Source organism: Chiloscyllium punctatum, chromosome 42 (assembly GCF_047496795.1).
Source record: "Chiloscyllium punctatum isolate Juve2018m chromosome 42, sChiPun1.3, whole genome shotgun sequence".
NCBI classification, from domain to species: Eukaryota; Metazoa; Chordata; class Chondrichthyes; order Orectolobiformes; family Hemiscylliidae; genus Chiloscyllium; species Chiloscyllium punctatum.
In genome coordinates, this window is record NC_092780.1 from 50,499,027 (window position 1) to 50,514,243 (window position 15,217).

The following is a 15,217-nucleotide window of genomic DNA, read 5'->3' on the forward strand; positions in this document are numbered from 1 at the left end:
TAGTGATGCTGGACAATACAGAAAAGAATCATTGCACAAAGCTGAGTTTGCTTTTAAACTGATTTCAGTGCATTGATTTGTTTGGTCTGATGCAATGTTATTTCCTCGCTCACATTTGCCTCTACATTTCTGGTTAATGTTTTTTGACATGGAGATATATTTTCATGGGAAATGGAATGTGGAATGTGGAAGGGATGGAAGGCTTAATGAAAGTGACTTTGGTACAGAGATGGACAGCAGAAAGAAATCTATACACTTACATTTAATGATATGAGATGTCTACCAACTTTTGAGATTGGTTGGTGTTGTGTATTTCTTACATTATAGCAGCAGCAATGTAGTGCTTTGCAATAAAAACTATGATAGTAACTGAAGTTGCTATTACTGGAGTGACTCGGTGCAAGTTCAGAGAACAGATCAATTAAGATGCAAATCATCAAGTTAACAGAGTTGCACATTTAATTAATAAAAAATAACAAATGTGTGAATTCCAGAGTCAGAATTTTGTAGGAATCAACATGTCTGGGTATAAGGAGGGGCAGAAATAGACTCAGTCTTGTTCACATCAGCACAGTTTGAATTTCAGTTTTCCTCAGCTGCTGAAAATCTGAAGAAAGTCATCAGTCGATGAAAAGTGTCAAACTTCCTGTAAATCATCATTCATCAATTTATTCAAAAAAATAAAATGAGGAAATGCATGACTATCTCGAGTTTACTTCCATTCAACCTGTCTCATTGCTGCTGCTTCAGTTTCCCATTGTTATGACACAGAGGTGAACCCCTCTTTAAATTAAACCAAACACTCAGAGAAGCTTACTTTGCCTCATAATCTGTTAAAATATGAGTGAAAGAGAACTTCCAAATCCTCTATTTAAAGAAAATAGCATCAATTTATACTTAAGATTAAAAGTAAACATTAAAAAAACAACTTCTCACAACTCTAAAACCCTCTTTCCCTGAATTGTTTACTATCTGCCTCCAACTTTATAACAAGATGCTCTTCCAATAAGACACTTCACAGCCAAATGTTACATCTATACATTTTTCCATTACATTCTGGGACTCATAGTTTTGGTTATTGCTGAGTTGGGAAGTCAATATAAAGGTTTTGTTCCCTGTCTAGGTGTCATCTTCAGTGCTTTGGAACCTCCTGTGAAGCGCTGCTGTACTGTGCCATCTGGCATTTATTTGGTTCCTTTCCTACTGCTTCTGGTTTCTGGTTCTGGTTGTTCATGGTAGTGGCCGGTATATTGAGTCAAGATCTATGTGTTTGTTGATGGAGTTTGTGGATGAGTGCCATGCTTCTAGAAATTCTCTGGCTGTTCTCTGTTTAGCTTGTCCTATGATTGTTGTGTTGTCCCAATCAAATTTGCAGTCCTGGTCATTTGCGTGTGTGACTGCTAGGGAGAGGTGGTCATGGTGTTTCGTGTCTAGTTGATGTTCACAGATATGGATTGTTGGTTGTCTGCTTGTTTGTCCTATAAAGTGTTGCATGCAGTCTTTGCATGGAATCTTGTAAATTATGTCTGTTTGCACATGATGAGTATAGGCTCTTCTGTCCAGGTGAGTTCTTGGTTGAGCGTTAATGAGTTATCATGAATCTGAGTGCTCGGAGAAGTCTGATTGTCAGTTCCATGACGTTTTTTATGCAAGATATCATGGCAAGTGAGTTAGTTTGTGGCATGTCCTGGACTTACAAATGATGAAATCAGAAAGAAACAACACCCCAAGATTTTATGGATTACCCAAAATACACAAACCAGACATACGCCTGAGGCACATTGAGGCACTCCCTCGATCTCCATCACATAAACTGGAAAAGGAACCTCAACTAAAACTGAATAATCTTACTCATGGATCCAAACACTCCACACAATCATCACAGGAATTCCGAGACAACACCGAGAACATTAACACAGGCAAGGATGAAGCAATGATCTCATTTGATGTAACAGCACTGCTTACTTCAATTTACAAAACTCGAGCCAGAGACAGACAGTGGCTGACCTCCTGAACAAGCAGAACAGATGGGAAACCTATCGACATACTCAAACTACTAGACCTGTGCTTGACTTCACTGTCAATAATGAAATATATAAACAGATCAATGGAGCATCTATGGACTAACGCATCTCGGGGCTCAGAGCAGAAGCAGTGATGGAAGGACTGGAACAAACAACTCTCCAACAAATCCAATCCGAACACTGGATCAGATATGTGGACACTTCTGTTATCATGAAGAGAACATAAATCATGAACACACACCGGGTTATCAACAACATGTTCACAGGAATCAGATTGATGAAAGAGGAAAATAACCAATTGTCTATTGTCTAACTAACATTTAACTCTCAATCCTGGATGTGATGGTAAAAAGCATACAGAATGGTGAATGCACCACAAACTTATACAGGAACGCCACATGCACTGACAACATTACCACCCAAGAAGCTGCATTAGGACCCTGTTCTAAAGGCCTACAACACACTGCAGCACACCCGACCTATGAAGGGACGAAGAACACCTCGACAGAGCATTCGCCAGAACTTCATCCATAGATGTCAAACAGACAAACAATGTGACACGGGCGCGCCACAAACTCACTCACTAACCACGCTACCTTATAGAAAAACTGTCTCAGAACTGACAGCCAGACTTCTCCAACCACTCAAGATTCATGACAGGGCATAAAACAGCATCCACATTCAGCCAACAATTCATTAGCATAAAGAGCTGATACCCATCTTGAGCAAGACAAACACAGTTTACAAGATTCCATGCAAAGCCTGCACACGGCACATTATAGGATGAACAGGCAGAGAACTAGCAATCCGCATCCATGAACACTAACTAGCCACTAAACGCTGGAGTACGACTGGAACCGACTGTTTCCCTTACTCTGGCACATCCACAGCTGGTGCTCTGCCTGTTTTGTATTTAATTGCATCCTGGCCTCAATAATCAAAACAAAAAAACCCAGCAAAGTATGTGTGAAGAATATACCAAACTTTGCATTTTTACACTTCATCTGATGAAGATGTAAATAACATACACCTCTCATATTCAGTCCTGAATGAGCCCAGATATCCTGGAAAATGGTGTTACTGGCATGTGGAATATTAAATGGGAAAAGGAAAAGAAAAACAACAGAAAAATACACGACTGTACTGAGCCAGTCCTCTGACTTGACAGGCTGTGACGCAAGTTTTCTTAAGGAAACAGATCAGAGGGGGACTGATAGCACACAGAACATAGAAACATACAGTACAGCAAAAGGCCCTTCAGCCAACCATGTCTCTGCTGACAATAATTCAATGTTAATCTAATTCCATCTGGCTGCACAGGACCCATTTCCCTCTATTCCAGCCTGGACACATCCCCATCTAAATGCCTCTCAGGTGTTACTATCACGTCTGCTATTATCACGGGACCTTCTCGGCATCTACCACACATCGCAGGAAAGAAACTGTTACCTCACACACTTCCTTTAAACTTTCTCCCTCTCACCTTATCAATAAAACCTTGTATTTGACATTTCCATCCTCGAAACATGACTCCAACTCTGCACTTTATTCCTGCTTTTCATAATGTTACACACGAAGCCTCCATGTCCTGCCTACGGGGTGATAACCAGAACAGCATTCCCTACTGCACTGGAACCTAACGGTTTACTTACAGCTGCCAACTGGCATGAGTTGCCAACTTTTATATACAATGTCCCAATGAATGAACACAGGCATGCCATACACCCTCTACAGCAACTTATTGACACGTACTTCCACTTTAGGGAGCTTTATCCTGTCACTCCGAGATACCTCTGTAAATCAATACTCCGAAGGATCCTGTCATCGACTGTATTATTTCCTTTTGCATTTGACCTCCAAAAATAGAACACAGAACATGGAACTGTACAGCACGGGAATGGGCCCTTTAGCCTATAAAGTTGTGTTAAACTTGATGCCAAATTAAACTAATAATTTCTGCCTGTCATAGCCCTCCATTCCTTGCATATTCATGCATATTTATATCTAAAAGACCCTTAAACATCCCGATCATACCTACCTCCATCACGACTCCTGGCCGCACATTTAAGACTCAAACCACTCTCTGTGTAAAAAGACATTGAACTAACCCCCTCTCACCTTGAATGCATGCTCCCCAGTATTAGACATTTCAATTCAGAGGCAAATACTGTGACCATCAATCCTATCTGTACATCCCATAATCTTATATATTTCTATCAAATCTCCCCTCAGCTTCCACCCCTCCAGAGAAAGCAACCTAAATTTTCTAATCTCCCCTTATAGTTCATCCCTTCTAAGCCAGACAGCATCCTGGCAAACCTCTTCTGCACTCTCTCCAAAGCCTCCTCTTCCCTTTTGTAATGTGGCGTACAGAACTGAATGCAAAGCTCTAAGTGTGGCCTCTTCAGATACAACAGATGGGCTACAGTCTGATACACGACGATCACGTCTGAGTCAGAGACAGAAGAATTGGACCAGAGATGAGAACACCCCAGGAGAAGCTACATGATAAGGAACAGGCCTCCATCCCTGGGACTGGGGCAAGGTGGATTTCATTGACAATGAGATCTTTGCCTGGGCTTGTTCCCCTGGGCCAGAGAGCCCTGGCTAATGGGTACATCCAGGAGATTCAGAGAATCACCTCATTCTAGGGACTGGCTCTGAGTGAGGGAGGCAAACTCCATGTACCGTACACGTGTAAAGGAAAGGTGACTTGGTGACTGGGTACCAGTCTCATTGGAGTTACTTCACCTGTCTAAATATTTATAATTATCAGGCACACCTATCATATTGATTCTTCAGTTCCCATTTTGTCGATCTCATCCTACCTTTCTCATTGGTTAGCAACTTATCGTTCTTGCAAACGTGTGGAATATCTATTATGCAGAATAGTTGCACATTCTGACAAAAATGCATTCCATCGATATTCGCTGATTATACACAATCTGTTTCTGACATTGATTTGCAAAGGTATCGTTATCCATAAAGAAAGTTATTTCATGAACATTTCACTTCAACAGTCTCGAATTATGTCCGTACAGATTCAGCCATGTTCATTTTCCATCTCCTGTCCACTCAAAAGAATTCTCCCAGAGTCGAACATTGATCCTCAGCCGTACACAGGACGGAACAGAAATGAATGATCAAACCCACTAATCTGACAAGGGAGGAAGAAAACATCAATGAAAGGAAAGACCACCCATTGGTGCTTTCCATATTTATAAAGAAACGCTCTTTCATCACCACAAATGTGTTCAGATGATACTGGGGGAAAGACAAAGTAGTGAAGATTATAAAAGGGTGAAACAATGTTGGGTGTATGTACCATCAAGTCTCTCAGCAGCATTGCATTGAGTGAGGCCTCTGGTCACTAATTTCACGAATGTTCATTCTCTGGATAGTCTCCAGTGTGTGACTCAGCTCGGGCCATGAATTCTGGGGCAACACGGCAACTTTGAGCCAAATGTGGAACTTCATTCAAGGCTTTCGAGGTTTTATTAAAGTTTTACAAAGCCCAATACCTGAACCACTGAGGAGCATTACCGACCACAGAGTTAGTGTTCTGTCAAATCAAAGTCTGGTTTCATGATGTCTCTGAAATGTGTGCCGTCCATCAAGGAGTCACCATATAATTAAATACAATAAAATAAAGAACTGCAGATCCGGGGAGTCTGGATAGAAGAATAAAGGGAGACACAGCAGGTCTGGCAGCATCCTGAACAGGAACTGCATTAATGTTTCAGAGACAGTGATTCTGCATGGAGTATCTCATGGCCAACTCAGCAGATAGCTCATCATTATGCTGTAGTGCAGCACAAAGATTTTCCTGTTCCCCATATTGAGAAATGAAAAGTATTTTTTACTTAATGGCGTCAGTCAAAAACTACATGCAGTCTGAACAACTGCTGTGCTTTGATCTTCTTGGAATAAATATTTAAATCTATGTTTTCATACCTTTCCTATTGATTATCTGAGTGAATAATTTTGCCTCAGTCAGAGCTCAGTAACTCTTATGATTAAGTCATTTCTACAAAGTCAGAATTCAGAACAGTTTTACAGAGCGATTTAACGCAGCACAAGAATGAGATGTGAAGGATAACATTTCAGGTGTAAGTGTTTTCTGCTGTAGCCCGATATACCTGAAGGATTTTAATGCCTGGGTTCTGACAACAATATGCCGACCGATTTTCTCAGGGAAGAAATTTCAAACGATAAGAAGATCAGTTTCAGGATGTACAAAGTTAAAAACCACACAACACCAGGTTATATCCAACAGGTTTAATTGGAAGCACTAGCTTTCGGAGTGTCGCTCCTTCATCAGGTGGTTGTCATGATGAAGGAGCGATGCTCCGAAAGCTAGTGCTTCCAATTAAACCTGTTGGACTATAACCTGGTGTTGTGTGGTTTTTAACTTTGTACACCCCAGTCCAACACCGACATCTCCAAATCAGTTTCAGGATGGACGGTGACATGAGAGAAACACAGTCTGTAGCTGAAGTTCACTTCTTATGTTTGAGCTGAAAAGAAATATCAAAATGATTCAAGAAATAATCAAAACACAAACAGTGTAGGAAAGGTACAATACAGTCAGTTTGTGATTTGTGTTTTGGAGGACTCTGTTGTGATGATTGAAAAAGGCTGAGTTTCAGAAACATGGGCACATTGTCCCATTTGGTGACCTGCCATATTTAATGACTATCAGGTCCGATGGACCCGGGTGGAATATATGAATGTAACGTCAGGCTATTTGGAATGAAACATCTCCAATTAACCAATTAGGGCATCAAAGAATATTCCAGCCCTCTTATACAGTTAGATAAGTTGGTTGTCAGGCAAACCTAGATCAAAGTTCAGATATTAATTGTTCATTACTCTTGAACTTTCTGTGTTTTAATATGATATGATAATTTGATAAAACATTTTGCAAATAATGATGTTTTGTTTTATTTGCATTCTCAAAAACACACTTTTACATTCATTGCATGCCCAGACATATGTTCCAAAGGAGATTCTCTTGACGAATGATCAATTACTTTCCTAATGGATGACAGAATCATGGATTCCCTAAGAGTGGAATCACTTGGCCCAACAGGTCCACACCAACTCTCTGAAGAGTATCCTAAGTAGAATCATTCCCTACCATTCTACTCTCCATTTACCCTAACCTACACATCCCTGAACACTCTGGGCTATGTTAGTGTGACCAATTCACCTAACCTGCACATCTTTGGATTGTGGCAGGAATCCGGAGCACCTGGAGGAAACACACACACACACACGGGGAGAATGTACAAACCACACACAGACACTATCCCGAGGCTGGAATCGATCCCAACTCCCTGGCACTGTGAGGCAGCAGGTGCTAAATACTGAGCCACTGTGCCTCCCAAGGCAGACTCTTGTCTAACTATGGCAATGCAGTATAGAATGTACAGGCCAGTCTGACACATATAGTTTCTTGCTGGAGTGTGGTTATCTGTCCATTTGATGCCAAGGAAACCCATCAACTCACAAACAACATCCTTCCCAGCATGCAATTCACTAAGGAAGAAGAGAGCAGCAACACGGGTGAATTGAGACAAAATACCACATAAAGACTGTCAAAAGCACTACATAGCGCAAACAGGAAGGAAATTAGCCACCAGGGTACATGAACACCAACCAGCCACCAAGAGGCATGACCAGTTATCACTTGGACAGACACACGGACAATGAAAGACCCCAATTCAACATAAGGTATACATGCATTTGGAAAGAGAGGGTTTGGTTCGGAGTAGTCAGCATGGCTTTGTGAGTGGGAATCAAGTCGCATAAATCTGTCAGAGTTCTTTGATGAAGTGACCAGGAAAATTGACCAGGGTAGGGCAGTAGAAGTAGTCTATATGAATCTCAGTAAAGCGTTTGATAAGGTTCCACATGGTAGGCTGCTCTGGAATGTTAGATTGCATGGAATCCAGTGGGAGCTGGCAAATTGGATACACAATTGGTTGGATGGTCAGAAGCAGAGGCTAATAGTGGAAGGATGTTTGTCAGACTGGAGGCCTCAGGGGTCAGTCCTGGGCCCATTCCGTTTGAATGAGAATGCACTAGACATGATTAGTAAGGTTTCAGGTGATAATATAATATCGTCGACCATGAGGAAGGTTATCAGAAATTGCAGAAGGTTCTTGATCAGCTGGAGAAGTGGCCTGAGAAATGACAAATGAAGTTTAATATAGATAAGTGTGAGGACTTGCATTTTGGAGAATAAAATCAAGGAAGGAGTTTCATAGTGAATGGTAGGGCCATAAGGAGTGTAATGGAACAGAGGGACCTTGGAGTTCAGGTACATGGTTCTCTGAAAGTGGACTCCCAGGTAGAGAGGGCAGGGAAGAAGGCTTTTGGAACATTGACCTTCATCAGTCAGGGCATTGAGCACTGAAGTTGGGAAGTTATATTGCAGTTTTATAGGACATTGGCGAGGCTGCACTTGGAGTATTGTGTTTTGGTCACCTTGCTGTCAGAACAATGTTATGAAACAGGAAAAAGTGCAGAAGAAATGTACAAAGCTGTTGCCAAGATCCAATGGTCTGAGTTACAGGGAGAGGTTAGACAAGCTAAAACATTTATCTTTGGAGGGTAGTAGAGTGAGGGGGGATCTTATCGAAGGACGTTATGTAACATCATATGACGCATGGATAGAGTGAATACATCAGGTTTTTTTTCCCCAGGGTTGGGAAATTGAGGACTAGAGGGCATCAGTTTAAGGTCAGAGGGGAAAGAATAAAAAGAACGTTAAGGGCAGGCCACTGTTGGAATATTGCGTGCAATTCTGGTCTCCTTCCTATCGAAAAGATGTTGTGAAACTTGAAAGGGTTCAGAAAAGATTTACAAGGATGTTGCCAGGGTTGGAGGATTTGAGCTATGGGGAGAAGCGGAACAGGCTGGGGCTGTTTTCCCTGGAGCGTTGGAGGCTGAGGGGTGACCTTATAGAGGTTTACAAAATTATGACGGACATGGATAGGATAAATAGACAAAGTCTTTTCCCGGGATGTGTGAGTCCAGATCTAGAGGGCATAGGTTGAGGGTGAGAGGGGAAAATATAAAGGAGACCTGAGGGGCAACTTTTTCACGCAGAGGGTGGTACATGTATGGAATGAGCTGCCAAACGAAGTGATGGAGGCTGGTACAATTGCAACATTTAAAAGGTATTTGGATGGGTATGTGAAGAGGAAGGGTTTGGAGGGATATGGGCCGGGTGCTGGCAGGTGGGACTAGATTGGGTTGGGATATCTGGTCAGCATGGATGGGTTGGACCAAAGGGTTTGGTTCCATGCTGTACATCTCTATGACTCTATAACTTTAGACACAGAGGGTATTACACATATGGAATGAGTTACCAGCAGACATGTGTGTGATGGGTACACTGACAACATTTAAAAGGCACTTGGTCGATAACATGGATAGGAAAGGATGAGATGGACAAGGGTCAAGTGCAGGGACATGGACTGAGTATTGATGAGAATTTTGGTCAGCATGACCCAGTTTCGGCCGAAGGGTCTCTCTCCATTCTGTAGGACTCTATGACTCTGTGACTGTGTAACTGGAACAATGTATCCATCCTGTGACATGCCAGTTACATTCACGGGAATTCCTGGAAGCCTGGCACTGAACCTGGAACTCCATGAACAAACATGTCGAGTTGGATCCCATATACCAACCACTAAGAAACAGAACCAGCAGCAAAGCTGTAAATGACACGACCAACCCCAGCAGACCCGGACACTTAAACAGCAAACAGGACAGAACACCAATGCTTCACCGGAGGCTCACTGATTCTGTTCCCTAGAATGGTGAGGAAATGTCTGAGAACACACTTACCAGCTCAGTGAGCAAGTCAACAACCTCATCCACAACCTGAGCTACAAATTCCCATGAATACAGTGATCTGGGATTGTCTCGTGACTCTCCATCTAAACTAGAGAATGACCGTGAGGCCATATTTCGTGACACAGATGAGTCCAAAACAGGTTCCTGCTCCTCCCAGGGCACCATATTTACTACCTTTCCTTTCTGGAAACTTCAACACGAGGGATGGAATGACCTTCCAATTCTGGAAATGTCAGGAATAGCCAACATGGCTTTGTACCTGGGAAATCATGTCTCACAAAACTTATTGTGATTCTTGAAGAGGTGACCATGAAGATACATGAAGGCAGAACGATAGACATTGTTTACATGGGCTTTAGCAAGGTCTTCACCAAGGTTCTGCATGGTAGATGGGTTAGGAATGTTCAATCACATGGGGTCTATGGAGACGTAGGCAACTCTACACAAAATTGGTTTGATGGTAGGAGACGGGGTGGTGGTAGAGGGTTTTGGTTAAGACTGGAGACCTGCACCGAGCAGTGTGCTGCAAGGATCAACGCTGGGTCTACTGTTGTTTGTCATTTGGATAAATGATTTTATGAGAATTTTATGAGACGTGGTTAGTACGTTTATACATGACACTGAAATTGATGATTTGGAGATGTTGGTGTTGGACTAGGAAGGAAGTGAGGAAGGTTACCTGAGCATATAACATTATCTTGATCAGCTGGTCTGGTGGGCCGATAAATAGCAGATGGAGTTTGATTTCGATAAATGTGAGGAATTCCATTTTGCTCCAATAAACCAGGGTAGGTTTACACAGTTTCAGAGAGGGCCTTTGTCTTTAGGTGAGGGGGAAATATTTAAAACTGAACACGAGCTGCAATCTTTTCACACAGAAGTTGGTGCGTGTGTGGAATGAGCCACCAGAGGAGGTGGTGGAGACAGGTACAGTTACAACATTTAAAAGGCATCCAGATGGGGACATGGATAGGAAAGGTTTAGAGTGACATGGGCCAAACACTGTCAAATGGGACCGCTGCACTTTATGAAATCTGGTCGGCATGGGCACGTTAGTCTGAAGAGTCTGTTTACGTGCTGTATAACTCTGTAATCTATCATCCAGATACTGACAGACAAACTCGTGGAAACAATGTATAAGGTTCCAACAATTGAATACAATATTTCAAATGTGGTCTGACCAATGATTTGCCGGGGTGTAGTATTACTCCCTTGCTTTCATGTTCTATCCCTCTGTTTATAAACCCAACGATCCGATAAGCCTTATTACCTGCTCTTGCCACTTGCCGGATAATCTTCATAGAATTATGCACATGGTCCCCTCAGTCCCTCAGCTCCTGTATTCCCCTCAAAATTGTGCCATTGAGCCTGTGGTTTCTGTCTGTACTTATTGGACCAAAATACACTCCCTCACATTTCTCAGCATTGACATTCATTTGCCAGGGATCTGTGTGTTTTGACCAACTTGTCGTGGACCAATGGAGTTGATCGGTTTCGATAAGTTCCTGAATAAGAAAGCATTGGAGCAATATGGGCCTTAATATGGCAGGTGGAACTGGTTTAGTTTGGGGACATGGTCTGATTGGGCTGGGTGGGCCGAAGGGTCTGTTTCCATGCTGCATGACTCTATTCTCACAATTCACAATTCTCCCTATCGCGGTAACATCGACACATTTAGAGAGTTTGCAACAACACCCATCTCTCAATCAGATGAGGCAAGGGTCTGAATACCAATCCCTGGAAAACACTCATTTCAACTCGTTTCCAAACTGGAAAATGCCCACCTACAGCTCCACCCTGTATCTTCTCATTTCGCCAACTTCAATTCCGTGCTGCTGAGGACTAACCAATTCTCAGACATTTCTAATTTGGGAACCACCCTGCTGTGTGGCATCAAATGCTATTTGAAAGTTCCAATATACAACATCCACAGGAGTACTCTCATTCTCTGCCTGTGTCACTTCATCAAAGAAATCAAGTTTCTTTCTTGACATGATCTTCTCTTGGCAAAGCCATGTTATCTGTCTGGTATTAACTTATTTTTATCCAGTGGGTATTGACCTTAGTCCGTATTATATTCTCTGTCAGTTATCCCACTATTGATGCCGAGCTAACATGTATGTAGGTTCCTGTATTAACTTTTACTCCTTTCTGAAACAATGGTGTCCCATTTGCAATCCTCCAGTCCCCTGGCACTAATCCTGCGTTCAGAGAATCCTGGAGAATTTCTTTCAATGACCCTGCAATTTGCTCCCTTCATTCCTTCAGCAATCCAGGCTGTATCCTGCCAGGGCCAGGTAATTTCTCACTGGGAGTGCTGCAGGCTTTTCAACTCCTCTACATTAGCTGTGACTATAAATCCCAGCTGCTCAACACTCACATTTTCAACAAGACCATTGTCACCATTTCGCAATTAGTAACGAATTTGGGAAGGACAGATGTAATGACTTCCTTTAGTACCCTACCTCTTGCTTCAGTGAGCATCTTTGCTGTTTGTTCAGTATGGGCCCTGCCAGAGAATTGTCCAATTTCAAATGAAGCTCATACTCAGACCTTGTGAAATTGATACGCTTTTTTATTTCACGGTATCATGGGAAAGAGCCAAAGACCACTCACACACAGAATGGTCATCACTTTACACAGAGGAGTCTCAGCCTCTACCCCAAAGTACAGGTATATCCAGGTTTTATAGGGATACAAGAGATTGATAGCTGATTGTAAGACAATACAGTTTTAATTACAGTGGATAGTTTTACTGTATTGAAAGAGAGCTAACAATGTTTAACCAGTATCCATCAGTTAAACAATGGCAACAGGAGGTTCGCCCTGTCTACAGTAGGGCTCAGCTCATCCACATTGATTAGTTTGGTGACATTTTATCTGCAGAAGTATTGTGTCAGTTGGGGTCCCATAGAGACAGAGAGAGTCTTCGGGGCTTCTGGAGGTGCTGTGTCATTGTGAGGGAGAGAATCTCATTCGCAGGTTGTTTCGAGAATGTGTTCCCTCCGATTCGGTAATGTCTCATTCACAGTCAGTTCCTGGGGATAGCTCATGTGAGCCATCAATGGCATTATGGGAAGGCCCTCTTTTAGCTGGGGACAAAATGGTCACGAGGCAAAATGTGTTCCCCTTCTTCACAATTCCCCCCTTTTTATAACCAGGACCTGCGGCAAAAGGGGGACTGTCACCAACCCCGGGGATTGTCTGGTGGGGGAGGCTCATTATCAGACGGGTAGCCCTGAGACTCAGACTGGTCGGACTCAATGTATTCTGTGTCTGGGTGCTCTGAATCTTGGCCAGAGTCATCATTAAGGTGAATCTTGGTGATCTGGGTGTTCAGTGGAGCAGGGGGGGGGCAGTAGCAGTGAACACAAGTGCACACACAGCACTGTTGGACAAGCATAATGAGGATCGTGATAAGGGCAAGAATTACAATTTCTAAGGTGGGACCCTGGGGGGAGCAGCGAATGGAGGCATTTAATTTACAACCCAACAGGGCTACTGGACAGGATGAGGATGCTATAGCTGTGTTAGGGACTGTCACCGACCTGACACTAAAGGGGGGACTGGATTGGAGAGTGGTTCTACCATGGATACTCCGGAGATACCCACAGTGTGGACATTTTGGGAACTGAGGGGGAGTTCTGCAGAGGGAGGTGCAGATGAGTGAGTGACTCTGGGGTCCACCAAAACTGAAATGAGACAACTCCCCACTTCCATATCCACCATTGGATTCTCAGACAGGGAGTGTGAGAGGTGTCTAGAGGCAGCCTCCCTCCCGTGGTAGCGCGAGGGTCTCAGGGAGTGGGGGAATGGCTCATTCACAGTGTAGGCTGCCTGCTGAGGCTGCCTCTGTGGAGGGGCACGGTGTCGCTGAGTCTGCCAGGGTAGTGTATGGGTGGAAACATTCAGCTGCTGCTGAGGGGCTGCTGCCCAACATTCCCTTACCCAGTGACCCCACTTCCCACATCGGGAAAAACAATGACTGCAGATGCTGGAAACCAGATTCTGGATTAGTGGTGTTGGAAGAGCACAGCAGTTCAGGCAGCATCCAAGGAGCTTCGAAATCAGGTCAAACCTCCTTAGATGCTGCCTGAACTGCTGTGCTCTTCCAGCATCACTAATCCAGAATCCACTTCCCACATACCCTACCTTAATCCCTATTCCTGCCCCGAATTCTCTGTGCCGGGCTCCTACTTGCTCCCTGGTATTCTGGCTGCACGAGCTGGGGGTATGCCTCCCTCTACTTCATCGTCTCAAACAGTCCCTATCTGTCCCAATTGTTTCAAGTGGTTAGTGTATCCCCCCCTCCCCCCCACCCCCCTCGTCTGTCTGCCAGGTTCGGTTGTGTGATTTATAACCTTGAGCATGCCGGGGCAGCATACAGTTCACAAGAGTCTGCATCACTAACTTTTCATTTTCTGATAAAGGGATGCCCACTGAGGAGACTCAGATATCCTTAAAGCTGGCGATAAAATCTGGGACAGACTTGTTTACCTTCTGCAGGTACTGGGGACCTTCCCTGAAGTCAGCCTGTTGCCTTGGGGCTGCCTTAATGACGGTGTGACCAGGATTTTCGAACCAGTGATTGTGCTCATGTCGCTATTCCACTGTCCGGCTGGAAATTCAATAGACAGACGGGCAGGTGCCCAGTGACTCCTGTCAGCCAATTGCAGGAGAGTCTGGACATCCTGAGGATCTGAGACATCCTGGGACATACCCCAGACCTCTGTGTGTGTCCAGGGCTTGTCCAGAGGTGTAGTGCATATCATGATGTGGGGGTGTTGGTGGTCACGGGTCTGCGATCTCAAAGCTGCAGCCTCACGGTGTTTCCGTCTGGTGCTGGGAGTGGGGTCGGGTGCTGCCTGATCAGGGTGCTCTGTACCTGATGCCCACCCACCAATTGCCACCTCCTGAACTACCTGAGGTGCTGTAATGGGGAGGGTGTGTGATCACCTGGTAATGATTGCAGTGAGCTTGTTTCCCAGTGGGTCTGGCTCTGGGGTCAGGAGGGAAATCTTAGGGTACTGGGGGGGTGTATGGCAGCAGGGCAGTGGGCAGTGAATCGGAGGATGGAGTTGGGTCTGAGGCCTGATGACACTCTGTAACATCAGCGGGCTGATGTCCAGTCGCAACTTCCTTAAATTTGTCTCAGCACTGAAGCATCTACCCAGTGTCCCAGGATGGATCTCCATAACTGCCCACAATTTTTGTCCTCCCTTGGTCAATTTTGTCTGGTTTGAAGGAGCCCTGATGCGGCTAATTCCTGTGGGACCAACTGTACAAATTGGTGCTAAAAGGGGTTACATATCTCCTGTCCCCAG